This window comes from Pipistrellus hanaki (genome assembly GCF_964339955.1).
Source record: "Pipistrellus hanaki genome assembly, chromosome: 7".
NCBI classification, from domain to species: Eukaryota; Metazoa; Chordata; class Mammalia; order Chiroptera; family Vespertilionidae; genus Pipistrellus; species Pipistrellus hanaki.
This window is the reverse complement of record NC_140509.1, coordinates 71,925,514-71,941,763: the sequence shown is the minus strand read 5'-3', so window position 1 is coordinate 71,941,763 and position 16,250 is coordinate 71,925,514. Positions and strand designations below refer to the sequence as shown.

At 35.9% G+C, this 16,250-nt stretch overlaps 1 pseudogene across 1 annotated transcript; it reads right to left on the bottom strand.

Moving 5' to 3' along the window:
- Positions 1–6,606: 6,606 nt before the first annotated feature.
- On the bottom strand, positions 6,607–9,557 carry LOC311626039 (elongation factor 1-alpha 1-like; annotated as a pseudogene). The gene is made up of 2 exons: positions 9,423–9,557; positions 6,607–7,396 (listed from the first exon to the last, which is right to left on the bottom strand). The product of its transcript is annotated as an elongation factor 1-alpha 1-like (transcript).
- Between the last annotated feature and the right edge of the window lie 6,693 nt (positions 9,558–16,250).

The window sequence follows — 16,250 nt, the reverse complement described above, 5'->3', positions numbered from 1 at the left end:
ACAATCTGATCAGATCAAAATGACTCATCCTCTTTCATTCACATACGCACCATATAAATCCTTTCATGTTCAATTGAATGTCTGAGCTTTGAAAGGTACACTTATTATTTGTTATGTCTTAGACTTTCTTTTTATATATTTATAATAATAAAAGCATACTATGCTAATTAGACTGGACAGCCTAACAACCTTCCAGACGACCTTCCAGATGATACCGGGCCTGCGAATTTTGTGCATCGGGCCTCTAGTTATGTATATAAACTCTTATCAAGAAAATCTTTTATTAGATGGGAATTCATTTATTAAAAATATATTCATTGATTGCCTACTGTGTGCCAGATACTGTCTAAATCATGTGCACAGTCAATCAACAAAGTCTTTACTCTCATGGAATTTATAATCTTGTTGGAACTTACAGTTTTATAGTCTGGTTGCTAAAGATTACATGAGTATACATTTATCACACATATATACATGTTTATATACATATATCTATGTATGTGTGTGCTGGTGGTAGGCACTAATAGAAAATAAAACAAGCAAAGGGACAGAAAATTTCACAGGAGTGCTATTTTAACTTGTCAGGAAATGCCTCCCTGATGAAGGAACATTTCAGTAGAGATATACATTAAGAGATGGAGTGAGCCTGAGTGATATCTGAGGAAAGACATTTCAGGCCAAAGGAGGAACTCGGTTCACATGTTTGTGGAATTAGAAAAAGGTGGTGTGGCTGGAGCACTGTGACAGAAGAGTGACAGGAGACAAGGTCTGATACATTGTGAGGAGCCAGGGTATGTAGAATTTGTGGGCCTTAAGAAGGACTTTGGAATTTATTCTTTATAAAATGGGAATATACTGACGAGTTTTGAGTTTAGGAAGGGCATAATTTGGCTTATGTTAATAAATGCTATATATATATATATGTGGTATAAAGAATAGGCATATAGTGGAACTCACATAAACATAGGCAGACTCATTGAGAGGTTATTAAAGTAGTACAGGAAAGGTGATGATCTTTGCACTGATGAGGGATTGCAGAGGAATCAGATTCACAATATGATTCAACAGTAGAACCTAAGGCTTTGCTGATATTTTCTATATTGAATGTGAGAGGCAGAAAAGCTAAGATGACTTCCTCATTTTGGCCTGAGAGCCTGAAATAATAGACATCTCCATCTCATTGAGAGGGAAAAATGATATCAGGTGAGTAGTGATTCTCAGTCTTCCCTAGATTTGAAACAATTCTCAATGAATATAAGTAAAAACTCCACCAAAAGAATTGATTCAGGACTTCTTTATGTTACTTCACAGGCATTTTTAACTCTTGCTAATGATGAAAGCTTAGGTTGGCAGCAGAGATAAAAATGATTGGTGGAGCTATTTGGGGAAATATTCACAAAGGCTAGAACTATTTTGTTTGACAGGCAGAAACAATGACTACTAAAGTGGCTTTGGGGACTGGGGGTGGCCTAAAAATATTCTAGTTTAAAAGTATATCAATCTTTCCACAGATCCTCTGACTTCATTATCTTTTTGCTGCTGCTAGAAAGACAGGAGCTCCCTGTTGCGCTTAGTTGGGTTTTAAATCAGTACTAAATGTTTAAATCCTGAGATTCAATTCAATTTATTTATTTATTTATTTAGTTTATTTTTTTATTTTCAATTATAGTTTACATTTAATATTGTTCTGTATTAGTTTTAGGCATACAGCATAGTGGTTAGACGATCAGATACTTTACAAAGTGATTCCTCTGATGATTCAAGTACCCATCGGGCCCCTCCCATAGGTATTACAATATTATTGTCTATCCTTCCTATGCTGTAATTTACATCCCTGTGACCATTTTGTAACTACTAATTTGTACTTCTTAATCCCTTCACCATTTTCACACAGCCTCACAATCACCCTCTCCTCTGGCAACCATTAGTCTGTTCTCTGTATCTATGAGTCTGTTTCTATTTTATTTGTTTGCTTATTTTGTTTTTCAGATTTCACATGTAAGTGAAATCATGATGTGGTATTTCTCAGTCTGACTGTTCCATTTAAATAGTAGTCTCTAGATCTATCCTTGCTGTCTCAAAGGGTAAGATTTTAATTTCTCTTATGGCTGAGTAGTATTTCATTGTGCATATGTACCACAGCTTTTTTCTTACCCATCTGCTTGATGGGCACTTGGGTTGTTTCCATAGCTTGGCTATTGTAAATGATGCTGCAATGAACATAGGAATGCATATATTCTTTTGAATGAATATTTTGAGTTTCTTTGGCTACATATGCATTAAATGCAATCACTGGGTCATAAGGCAATTTTATGGGTTTTTTTTTGTGTGTGTGTGTATGTGTTTGTTTTTGAGGAAACTCCACATTGTTTTCCAAAGTGGTTACACCAATCCTGCATTCTCACCAACAGTGAACTAAGGTGCCATTTATTTGTTTGTTTTTTCACATCCTTGACAACATTTGTTGTTAGTTGATGGTAGTCACTCTGAGAGGTGTGAATTGGTATATCACTGTGGTTTTGATTTGTATTTCTCTGATGATTGGTGAGGTTGAGCAACTTTTCATATGCTTATTGGCTATCTGTATATCCTCTTTAGAGAAGTGTCTGTTCAGGTATTTTGCACACTTTTAAATTTGATTGTTTGATTTCCTGGTGTTGAATTCAGTTCTTTATAAATTTTGGATATTAACTCCTTATTGACTGTATCATTGGTGAGTATATTATTCCATTCAATATGTTTTATTTTCATTTTGTTGATGGTTTCCCCTGACGTACAAAAGCTTTTTATTTTTATTTTTTTAATAAGTTTTTATTGTTCATATTATTACAAATGTTCCTTTCCCCGCCCCCCCACCATTGCTCTCCTCCACCAGATTCCCACCCCACCCTCTGCCCTTTCCCCACTCCCCATTGTCCTCATCCATAGGTGCACAGTTTATGTTCAGTCTCTTCCCACGCCCCCCTCTCCCCTTTTCCCCAAGAATCATCATTTCACTCCCTTTCCATACCTCTGATTCTATTATATTCAACAGTTACTATTGTTCATCAGATTTTTTTTTTTTTAATTTCCTTGGTTTTTAGATTCACTTGTTGATAGTTACGTATTTGTTGTTCATAATTTTTATCTTTGTTTACTTTCTCTTCTGAAAGAACCCCCTTCAGCAATTCATATAATTCTGGTTTGGTGTTGATGAACTCCTTTAGCTTTTTTTTTATTAGTGAAGCTCTTAATCTGACCTTCGATTCTGAGTGATAGCTTTGCTGGATAGATTATCTTTGACTGTAGGTTCTTACTATTCATCACCTTGAATATTTCTTGCCATTCCCTTCTGGCCTGCATGGTTTCTGTTGAGAAGTCAGCTGACAATCGTATAGGTGCTCCTTTATAGGTAACTACCTTCTTTGCTCTTGCTTCTTTTAATATTCTCTCTTTGTCTTTTGCTCTTGGAATTTTAATTATGATGTGTCTTGGTGTGGTCCTCTTTGGATTCCTTTTGTTTGGAGTTCCTTGCGCTTCCTGGACTTGTAAGTCTAATTCTTTCACCAGGTGGGGGAAGTTTTCTGTCACTATTTCTTTCAGTATGTTTTTGATATCTTGCTCTCTCTCATCTTCTGGGACCCCCATAATTCTGATGTTGGTTCGCTTGAAGTTGTCCCAGAGGTTTCTTACATTATCTTCAATTTTCTGGATTCTCTTGCCTTCTAGCTTCTGTGGAGGAGTGTCTTCTGGCTCTTTATGTTCCAAATCTTTGACTTGATTCTTGCGATCTTCCCTTCTGTTTTTAGGACTCTGTAAAATATTTTTTATTTCAGACAATGTATTCTTTATTTCTTGTTGATCCCTTATCATTTCTTGATGACTCCTTATTAATTCTAGTTGATCTCTTTTCATATCCTCATAGGTCTTATCCATCTTTTCTAGGAAATTCTTGAAAAACCTTATAAGCGTAGATTTGAACTCTATATCCAGATGCTTTTTGTCCTCCATTTCTTTCGTTTGTGATCTATTTTGTTGTAGCATTTTGCAGTTACAGATGGGACGGGGTTTCAGGGTGGAACCTGCAGCTTTGGCTTCCGTCAGCCCCGCCCTATGCGGGTCCTTCAGTGCTCGCTGCCGGCGCCTCTGAGAGAAAGGTGCCCTCGATTTTCGCCTGCTGCCAAACAGTCTATGCTCTCCCACAAGGAGCCCGGTATTGGGGTTCAGTTCAGTTGGAAGTGGAGTTGGAGGTGCGTTCAGAGCAGTCTGGAACCCCAGTCTCCTACCCATCAGGGCAATCCCGCGGCATAGCCGACCGTCCCTTCTCTGCGCACAGTGTGCGTGCCTCCGGGACCTCCTTTCGCCGCTCCCCGTGGTTCCTCCTTACAGCCCGGCTCCCTATGGCTGAGCCTGAGTCCCCGGGGTCTGGCCTAGAACTGGGGTTCAGAGCAGTCGGAACTGGGGCCCAGCACAGTCGGAGTTTTATCTCCTTTCCGCTAGGGAACGCCCGCCAGGCACTCCGCCTCCCCCTCCTTTCTGGCTCCGTCCTCTCTGTGTGTTGTGTCTCCGTACCTTGGGCTTTTCCAGCTCCTCCGCGCCTCCTTCTGGTTTTCTCCTTGCTTCTCGCTGTAGAATTTCCAGTCAGTCAACCTTCCTGTAGTTCTGGGCAATGTCCGTTTTATATTTTATTGAAATTGTTGTGTGTGGCTGCAGCTAGGTGTTCACCTGGGCGCAGCCATCTTGGATCCGCTTTTTATTTTTATATAGTCCCATTTGTTTATTTTTTTTCTTGCCTGAGGAGATATTTCAGAAAAAAATATTGCTAAGAGAAATGTCAGAGATTTTACTGCCTCCGCTTTCTTCTAGTTTTATTATTTCAGGTGTTACATTTGAGTCTTTAATGCACTTTGATTTTTTCTTGTATATGGTATAAGATGGTGGTCTAGTTTTATTTTTTTTACATGTATCTGTCCAACTTCCCCAACATTTATTGAATAGACTGACTTTACTCTGTTGTATGTTCTTGCTTCCTTTGTCATAGATTAATTCGCCAGGTAGGTGTTGGTTTATTTCTGTATTCTCCACTCAGTTCTATTGACCCATGTGTCTGTTTTATGCCAGTTGATTACTACAGCCTTGTAATATTGTTTGATATCAGGTAGTGTGCTTCTTCTTCAAGATTCCAGTCACTGTTTGTGTCCTATGTTTTCTTAATAGAAATGTTATATATTTAGGTTTAAAGATTATGTTTATAATTCACTTTGAGCTAAATTTTTGTATGCTGTAAGGTAAGGGATACACTTATGTTTTCCATATTTATATTCAGTTGTTCCAGCACCATTTGTTGAAAATACTATCTTTATCCCATTAAATTACCTTGTCAAATTTGTCATAAATCAATTAACCACACATGAGTAGGTCTCACTCAGTACTCTGTTTTTGTCCCTTTGATCCATAGCTTGATTTTTATATCAATGACAAATTACCTTGATTTCAGTAGTTGTAATTAAGTCATAAAATTAATGCATGTTCTTCAACTTTTTTTCAACTTCCAGCATCATTTATTTTCCTAGAATTTGGATACAATTAACTGTAGCAAGACAATGCTCAGGACTATTTAAGCCTCACTTTACATTCTTAAACTACCTCAGCATTTGTAAATGTGAATTCATAGTCTAGTAAAACTGAAAAACTAAAAAAAACAAATAATAATAATATTTTTTTTATTGACTTTAGAGATGAAGGGAGAAAGAGAGAGAAAGATAGAAACATCAATGATGAGAGAGAATTGTTGACTGGCTGCCTCCTACATGCCTTTTACTGGGGATCGAGCTCACAACCCAGGCATGTGCCCCGACTGGGAATCGAACTATAACCTCCTGGTTTATGGGTTGGTGCACAACCACTATGCCACACCAACTGGGCTGGAAAACTAAAATTTGACATACCCATAAATTTATTCAATATTGATATAACTACAAAATTTTATATATAACATGTGAACTTTTATATAACAGAATTTGGCCTTTAGAAACTAGCTTACACATTAACCAAGTTACTCTTTGCTTATCTGTCCTAAACGATTTAATTTTCACCAGCAGACCATTCCCTCCTCCCATAGCTTTTACCATGTACAAACAGATTATTTCTCCCTAGACAAAGTGGGGGGGAAACACAAAATTTTCCACCCAGAAAAAAAGTTAACAAGTTTATTTAATTCTAAAGTATCAGCAGATATAATACTAGAAATAGGACCTGGGCAACTCTGAAGTCTTTTATCTAAGTAATATAACAGAAACTTACAGTGTTGACTAAAAGAACACACAGGTTTCTTATTAAACGTAACTTTAATGGGTCTCAGATTCTGTGACAGATTTTTGGTCAAGTTGTTTCCATGAAAAAGCACTGATTTTAAAAACCAATAATTTAAAAACTGCTGTGCACACACACACACAAAAGAACCAAATGGTCCACAAAACATTTTCCTTTCCTTTTGAAGTTTTTATGATGCATTGTAATCCTTAACCAATCTTTTACTATTAAACTTAAGTGGCCAATTGAGACCAGTTCTGAGACCATTCTTCCACCACTACTTAAAACTGGGGTGGCAGTAATTGGGGATAATATTCACTTAGACTTCTGAGCTTTCTGGGCAGACTTGGTGACTTTGCCAGCTCCAGCTGCCTTCTTGTCTTTGCTTTGATGACACCCACAGCAACTGTCTGTCTCATGTCATGAACAGCAAAATGGCCCAGAGAGGGGGTAGTCAGAGAAGCTCTCAACACACATGAGCTTGCCAGGAACCATATTGAGAATGGCAGCATCACCAGATTTCAAAAACTTAGGGCCATCTTCCAGCTTTTTCCCAGAATGATGATCAGTCTTCTCCTTCAGCTCAGCAAATTTGGAAGTGGTATGAGTTGTGTGACAATCCAGCACAGGTGCATATCCAGCACTGATATGGCCTGGATGGCTCAGGATAATCACCTGAGCTGTGAAGTCAGCTGCTTCCATTGGTGGATCATTTTTGCTGTCACTAGCCACATTGCCACGGTGAACATCTTTGACAGACACGTTCTTGACGTTGAAGCCCACATTGTCCCCAGGAAGAGCTTTACTCAAAGCTTCCTGGTGCATTTCAACAGACTTTACTTTAGTTGTAATGTTGAGTAGAGCACAGGTGACCACCATGCTGGGTTTGAGAACACCAGTGTGCACTCTTGCCCACAGGGACAGTACCAATACCACCAGTTTTGTAGACATCCTGGAGGGCCAGACACAGGAGCTTGTCAGTTGAATAAGTTGGTAGTAAGATGCAAACCATAGCTTCAAGCAGCACGGTTCCATCTTTACGGATGACTTTCCATCCCTTGAACCACAGCATATTGGCACTTGGCTCCAGCATGTTGTTACTATTCTAAACAGAATTATACTTTAGAATCTTATAATGCTATGCCCTTTAATTGGTTTTCTTTTCTTGTATTTGAATATGTATGATATGATGATAATGTAGGAATATAAGCTTATGTATATTCATTTCAATGTCATTAATCCATAAAATTCTTTTTTATTTAAAAATGCAATTTAATCCTACTTTGATAAAGTGTAATATATTATTCTGACTTTAGTTACTTAGTAGTGTTTAGATTTGATGGACAAGAACATATTAATCTGAAGAAATTACTACTTATTAAAAGTTTTATTTTCCCCATGCTATATTGTAGATAAATGGATGAACTTGTAAATCTAAGCTATTAGTAAGAAAACTTGTACCAATTCAAGGTATTATTCATAACTTTAAACATATAAATGTGAAATATATAATTTAGTGGTTTAAGATGAATATTTGACCTAATAATTGAGAATGGCCTTTCTGAGTCCCCCTTTCACTGAGGAAAAAACATGAGATGAAATTGAGAACTTGATTTGACTCAATCTTACAGCAATAAAGACTGAGTAATTTATGTAGGTTATTGAACTGAACTAAGTAAATAAAACTAAATTCCAATAAAAGTATGAACTTTTGAAATAGAATATAATATTGTATAGAGATATAAAATACATATATGGGAGCTACAGTTAAAATTAAATTTTTAGAAACAATAACTATTGAAAATCTTATGTAAATGCAAGAGACATGTGAAAAAAGATAAATTGTTCATTTGACTTGAAGGATTTGTTGAACTGTGATAATTTATTAATTTATTAAAATCTACAAATATTTATTGAAAATCTGCAGTATAGCATATTGCTTTTTGTTCTGGCATAGAGTTCTATAAGATCTTCTCTACCTTCAGTGAAATCACATGTTCATAAAGATCAAATTAATTTGATACAATGTTAAAAGTGATGTTAAGCTAATACAGCACATATGCCCTTAATGAATAGATATGTGAACTATAAATTACATTAATAATAATGCTAATATTATGAGATATGCTAGTGTAATATCAATTTTTAAAACTTTAAAACTACTGCTTTATTATATACACATCAAGCAATCAATGTATCAAGACTAATGACAGAAAAATGTTGTCATGAAGGTCACCAAAGTTTCAATCAATGAGAAAACAGAACCACAGTTTGTCCCTCTGAATTTGCTTTATTTAAACATGAGAAAACAAGTATTTTACCTAGTTAAGGGTTTGAAAAGTAAAAGTTATTGGGTAGCAAAAGAAATTATGAAGGGGTGGGGGAGACTGAAGAGTATCAAGCAAAGTCCTATTCTAAATTCATGGATCCTGTGTATGTCAGGAGTTCAAACCACGACTGCTACTTCACACCCAAGGTACCTACATTGGCCCTTTGCCTTTATTGTGCCGTAAGCATTCACTTTCTCATTTTTTATCCTCATATCATCTCATGCTTCCTTTAGTGAAAATGGGTTTTGGGAGTGCCATTCTAGAACATTTGAGAACACAGAGCATTATGCCCACTGGTTCTCCACTGCAAACCTTCATGGTACCTGTAAGAAACTGACAGATCCTCCATGAGAAATTCTAATTGAGGATTACATGCAGCAAAGATCAGATTTACAGAGTACACCTCTCTTTCTATATATAAAAGCCTAATGTGCAAATTGTCCCCATGGGAGTTCGACTGGGAGACCGACTGCTTGCTAGGAGGTGTGATGATGACCATAGGGTGGTGCAGAATGAGGGAAGGCCCAGGCAGGCAGCTGGCAGCCAGGGAAGGGAGACCCTGATCAGCAGCTGGAAGATTCCAATTGGCCCTGATCACCAGCCAGGCCTACGGACCCTACCCATGCACGAATTTCATGAACTGAGCCTTTAGTCTATTATAAGTTCTTATTATCAGTAAGTTTGTATTTTATTCATTAGTAAGCATTGGCAGAAAAAAACAAGTATCCCACTGTTCTAGATTATGGAGTCACTGCCGGTCTGGTACCTGGGTTATTTATTTGTTGAGAAAGTTTAACTTACTCTCTTATTTAAATAAGTCTCTGAAGGAACTTTACTCTCACCTTCTCCCTTCCAAACTTCAGTATTTTTGTTCCCATCTTCTGGGACAAATATTGTGACCCTTCTCAGTGTCTTTTTGGTGATGATAGAACTCATTCCAGCCCCAGTAATCTTGAATACCCTCGTATCAAACTACAAAATCTTTCCTGATGCCTTTGAAACAATATATATATATGAACTAACAAATATTTAAGCCTCTAGCTTCCTGGAATTATACCTCTCACTGATTTCTAAGTCAATTCATATATGTATTCTTCATGTGAGCAGCATGATAAAGGCACAATGCTGGTGCCATGCAAAAATTCTCCCACTTTCAAACTAGGAAAATAATATAAATGGGAATTAACCATAAAGGAAAAGTAAAACTGATTTTTATGGAATGAATTTTTATTTCTTGAGCCACATTTTCTAAAGCAAGCCTCAGAATATCGTGTGAGATGATTCATAAAATACAAAGGGTTTTATGGCTTCATAAATTCAGTGTAATAAATATAAACTATATCTCATGTTTTATATTCAATACATTTTAACATAATGCTCTCTCTCTCATATGTCCTATTGAAGAAATCTGCTTGACATAATATTTCCCAAGTTTATTTTGAAGTGCATTAGTGAGGAGCTCAAGGTCTGCAGTCAGATCATATCCTGACTCTGGCAAAGCTATGTGACCTTGGACCAATTATATAATCTCCTGTTTCTAAATTCCATAATCTACAAAATGGAAATAATAATAACAATAACTGCCTCATAGTTTTCTTCTGAGGGTTGAATAAATTAATGTATATCAAGTGCTTTGAATAGTCCTTATAAGTAGTCAAAATTATGTGTGATTTAAATTGACTTTGATATTCTTTTTTACATATAGCATCTACTTTATATATATTATTGAGTTCAAAGAGGAAGAGAGAAGGAGATGGAAACATCAATAATGAGAAAGAATCATAGGTTTGCATGACCCCACTAGGGATTGAGCCCATAACCCAGGCATGTGCCCTGACCAGGAATTGAACCCTGACCTCCTGGTTCATAGGTTAATGCTCAACCACTGAGCCACGATGGCTGGGCTACAAGTAACGCCTATTAATAACTTGTTATTAATAATTTATTTATTACTATTAAGTAATTATGAAATGCTGGTTATGCATTAGCTGTTGTTTTATTCAGTTTGAGCTGCTAAAACAAAATACCAGAGACTGAATGGCTTAAACAACAAACATTTATTTCTCATAGTTATGGATGCTAGGAAGTCTAAGATTAAGGTGCTGGGAGACCCTGTGTCTGGTGAGGATCCACTTTCTGCCTTGTAGATGGCTGTATTCTTCTTGTATCTTCACATGGTGGGGAGCAGAGACCAAGTGAGTGAAATTCCATATATTTTTTAGAAGGGCACTAATCACATACATGAGGGCACCACTTTCATGACCTAATTACTGCACAAAGGCTCCACCACCTAATATCATCACATCAGAAGTTAGAATTTCAACATATGGATTTTAGGGGAGGGCATACAAACATCCAGTCAATAACAGCTATACTACCAATTATTATTCTAAAGGTAAACAAACAGACATAGATTAAATCATTTTATCCAGTCAGCCAATATTTACATAGCAAGATGAAAATAACAGACGTATTTTGTAGGTAGAAGGTACACAGCATAGAAACTTTGGTCAGTCTGTCTGACTTCAAGGCATTGCCAGCAATGGATGGACTTAACAGTATTCTTGCATTTATTTAAGATACTTGAGGTATTTAAACATGACCGTCAGCTATCAAAATCTTAATTGCAGAAGGCAAATCTATTAAGTTTGGCAACTTGGCACATATAAGAGTACTTATTGTCTATGAACAGATTTCCATAGCTGATAGCATCAGGATAAATGCCTGCCCCAAGGATGGATGGTCAGCTGCCCGATGAGTTCTTTCAATAGGGTTAATAGTGATAAAACAAACAGTTATGAACTTTCCCTTAGGGCATCTGAATATCAGACATACTGAGAAGGAATCTTCAACCTCATGAATTCAGTATGAAGAATCAGAACATTGCCAACTCACCACAAGGTTAAGTCACATGCTAAACACACTCCTGATAAAACAAAAAGAGTCAGGTGTATATGATTTTTACTAGAGCTACTACTATATTCTAGAAGATTCTATGAAATCTGATTTGTTGATGTTCATGTTTTTCTTTTTGCCATGCATGCTTTTGGGACAGGGAAGTTTTGACTAGCTAAGATGGTGCAAAGATGCTAACACTTTCTCTGATACTGCTTATCACAAATATCAGTATTCATATATGTAAAGTATCTGTTTTTTAATTAGAGAAGAAGGAAATAATTTTAGTTATGGGTAGGAATTTTTTGAAAGAAAGAGGATAGAGAAAAAAGCTTCTTTAAGTTTGAGCTCATTACTATTTAACAGGGAACTAACTCAATGAAAGGGGTTTTAAAGACATATAAATTCCTCCATCCTATTAAAAGAACTATGTGGTATCCAAGGTAGGAAATTATGATGAAATTTGATGGAACTACTTGTGTAGGTGCCATGAGTCTAGGGGCACTGCAGAGCAGGGCCGATGCTCACAAGTTGTTAGTGAAGAGGTTATTTTTCCCAGATCTGCATTCAACGCAACATCCTTCTAGTCTTTAGAAGTCAGTTCTAAAGCTTGGGGCATTGGATTATAGTGGCTAGAAGCTGTGGCTCTTTTCCAAGGCTTTTTGCGGTCACAGGTATGGATATCAAAAGCCCAAAGGAGAACTGAAGATGAATATAAACATGACATACTGACTCCGGTTGACAGACTGCTTCCTAAGCACAATGGAACTTTCTTTGAACACTTCCAAAAAACAGTTAAAAACTTAGAGAACAAGAGGAGGAGAGCTTTCTTCTGATTAGGCAGAAAGGACAGAGGATGATGATTAAATAACTTTCCATTTTTAAAAATAAGTCTGTTAAGACTTGGGAATACTAGTTATAATTAAAATAAATCCCTATCAACTGAGATAATATCAGCATATCCTAAAAGATTACTTCCAACCTGAAAGAGCTTAACTAACATAATTATATGGTACATTGCCTACAAGAAGTGACTACAGACAGCAGTATTGAGAGTATTTTTCTACTAAATTAAAATGGGCATTGAAAAGACGGAGAGTTATTCATTGATTGATTGCTATTCAAACCAGAAAGAACGGCAATCAAAGAAATAAAAAGCAAAAAATCACGTGATAGAAAGTCTCATAGAAATAAACATTTGAATTTGTACAATTTAACAAATTAACAGTTGCTATAACTTCTTTCTACTTACCCTTTTGTTTTGAAAACAACAACACTGTAGACTCACTAGAAGTTGCATAAATGAGGGTCCATGTATCCATCATCCAGCTTCTGTCAGTGGTGACATCTTACACAGTCCAGTATCCAGACCAGGATGTTTATACTGGCAAAAAAAAATAACTAAATCAATTCCTCAAATACCACAAACCACTCAAGCTGACCAAAGTGTAAGTAGAAAATTTAAATGCTTCTGTACATGTTAGAAAAATTTATGTGTAATTTAAAAGCTTCTGGAAAACAGATTTTCAGATGATTTTATTGAAGAATTCTACCAAGTGCTGAAAGAAGAATATCGGTTCTACACAATCTTCTATAGAAACAGAAGGGGACAATTCCCAACACTTTTTATTGAGGCTAGCACTACTCTAATACCAAAAGCAGAAGATGTACAAAAAAGCAAAAAATTTCTTATGAACATAGACACAAAAGTTCTCAAAATGTTGGCAAATTGAATCAGCAATATACTTAAGAATTATACACAATAATCGGTTGGATTTTATTCCAGCTGTGCAAGTCTAGTTCAACACTCAAAAATTCATCAGTGTATCTGTATGCTAAAAACTACAAAACCATGTTGAAAGAAATAAAGAAGATCTATATAAAGGGAGAGGGAAACTATGTTCATAGATTGGAAAACAACGTAATAAAGTTATCGATTCTTTACAAATTGACTTATAAACTAAATACCATTCCCATCAAAGTGTCAACAAGATTTTTTTTGTAGACATAGGCAAATATATCTTAAAATATCTTAAAATAAGTTTGGAAAGACAATGGAACCAGAATAGACCAAGCAGTTTTGGAAAAGAAAAAATAAAACTAGAGGAATCACATTACCTAATTTTAATATGCTGAAATATACATATATATTATATATTATATATTACAAATATAAGGGTGGGCAAAAGTTTATTTACAATTGTTTCTATAAAAATAATACAATAATCAATAAATAATAAAACAAGAATAGCTGTTTATTTTTACTCACTACTGTAAGCCTACTTTTGCCAACCCCTATATATATTTTAATACACTGTAAAAATATACATATACTTTCTGTGTCTCAACCTAACTTGCTCAGTCTTTCTAGATTTTAAATATATAAAAATACAATTATAATGATGAATGTGTTTCATGTTCTGTCTACTAATTTTAACATCTAATCCAGTTCTGGGTCAGTTACAATTGATTGCTTTTTCTCCCAACATAATTTCTTGGTTCTTTGGGTGCTTGTTGAATTTTTTAAATTGAATGACAGGAAACATAAATGTTATTTGGAAATATGAGTATTACTTGGCTATATACTTCTGTATTTTTAGAAAAACTTGTGCTTTTTATTCTCAAGCCAGTTAAGATACTTGGACACAGTTTGATCTGTTCTGGTCTTGTTTTTTAAAATTTGTTTATCAAGACAAGAGCAGCATTTTTCTCCATTACTGAGTCAAAACCCTTCTGAGTACTCTTACACAATGCACCTTGAGATTTTCCAGTCTGGCTGGTGGGAGCAGGCACTACTTCTGCTCCTGGCTGAGCATCAAGTACTGGTCCCTGTAATTATCAGATGTTTTTGTTCTCCTGGGCCTTGGCTGTCTCCTCACATTCATGCACCAGTGAGTCCTTGTCAGGATACTAGAGGCCAATCCTCCACAGTACTCTGAGGTTCACTCTCTGTGAAGTTACCATCTCATGGATACTTTTTCCTTTGACTCTACATCATCTTGATCTTTCTGGATTTTCAGCTCTGTTTCTCCTCCACCCAGGAGGGTGTCAGTCTCCTTCTGTGTAACCCCTCCCTGCACAGAAGAAGCCAGGAAATTGGTTCAAGGCAGCAAGCTGGGGCAGTAGAATTTATTATCTTCCATCTCTCAGGAATCACTGCCTGATATATTGCAATATTGTTTCATATATTTTTGTTTGCTTTTATAGGTTGTTTTAAGTAGAAGAGTGAAGTCTAGCCCTGTTACTTCTGGTTCAGATGGGAGTCAGTACCACCATCCTATTTTTTACCTAAACATTTAAAAAATATTGTTTTATTGATTTCAGAAAGTAAGGGAGAGGGAGAGAGATATAAAATCAGTGATGAAAGAGAATCATTGATAAGCTGCCCTGATTTGTCATCAAACTGCAACCTTCCAGTTTATAAGTCTTTGCTCAACCGCTGGGCCACACCAACTGGGCTACCTGAACATTTTTAATGTTTTTTACATCCACTCCCTTCCTCTATTTATAATCTCTTCTAGAAAATTCCTTTAGGTGCAACCAAAGTAATTTTCAAAAATATGTAGTTGAGCAGAACTCTGCTAAAATATTCTTCATGGCTTTTCATAACATTTAGCATGAAGAATAAGCTCTAATAAAAACTTAATATGATTTAGAGGTCTTCCATCCAAATCCGGCCTTATTCTTCCCAATCCAATACCTCCCACGACTTTCTTTCATACCCTGTCCTCCAGCCATTTACCTTGGAGCTCTTCAAAAGTGTGAGACAGCCTTGTATCGTTAGATGATGACACATTTTAGTCCCCTTCTCCTAGCTCTCCCTTACTCATTATTTGCTTCTTCAGTTAAAGTATACATTCTCTAGATTTAACTCAGTACTTAGCACATAATAGGCATTTAATATTTCCTATAGCATTTTAGTATTTGGGGTTGCTATGGTGAGGATTAGGTTGAAAACAGAGAGCAATCCTCGATACTTTTGATATTTTACTTTTAAAAATTAAATGAATTCTAAATAAAATTATGTTACCTAGGCTTATATTCTAAGTGTCTTTTATTTCTACTGAATAGTTCTGAGTATAGCTGTTTTCAACAACTCGGGTTTGCAATGGGGTTTATCCACCTTCTTTCTCATCACTCCTACTGAGTCATCTGGCCTTTTCTCCAGGGCTTTTTATTTAGTTCCAGAATTTACCCAATTCAAGGTTGGCATAGCTATTTAATTTTATTTCAGGAAAGGTCCTTTTACTCCTTTTCCAGGCCAGCTGGCATCTTCTTAAAATCTTTTCCAGCGTTCCTGGCCTATCTCATGTTCCAGGTTCCTCTTCCCTTGGCTTCTTCTCAGAACACGCCAGATTCTCTAATGAGGCAAAGGCTATTCTGTCTTGCCTGGTGGCGGGCAGAATTCCTAGTCTTATTACAAACCACCAAGCAGAAATTATTTAACGAGAAAAAAGAGATGGCACTTACAACTTAAAAAAAAAATCAAAGGATCAAAATAAAGCACGAATATTTCATTTCTACACTTTAGATAAGAGGCATATTCTTATAAAAACTATAATGTTAATTATTGACATATAAAACTATACTTTGAAACCTGTTTCAAAGGTATTATTTTTTATTTAAGTGATTTTAAAATATGCATACAATGATGTTTGGGATTTTTTTGGAAAAATTGTTATTTTTCTCTGTGTTTAATATTTGAATATAATCTAGATTAATATTTGAATCAAA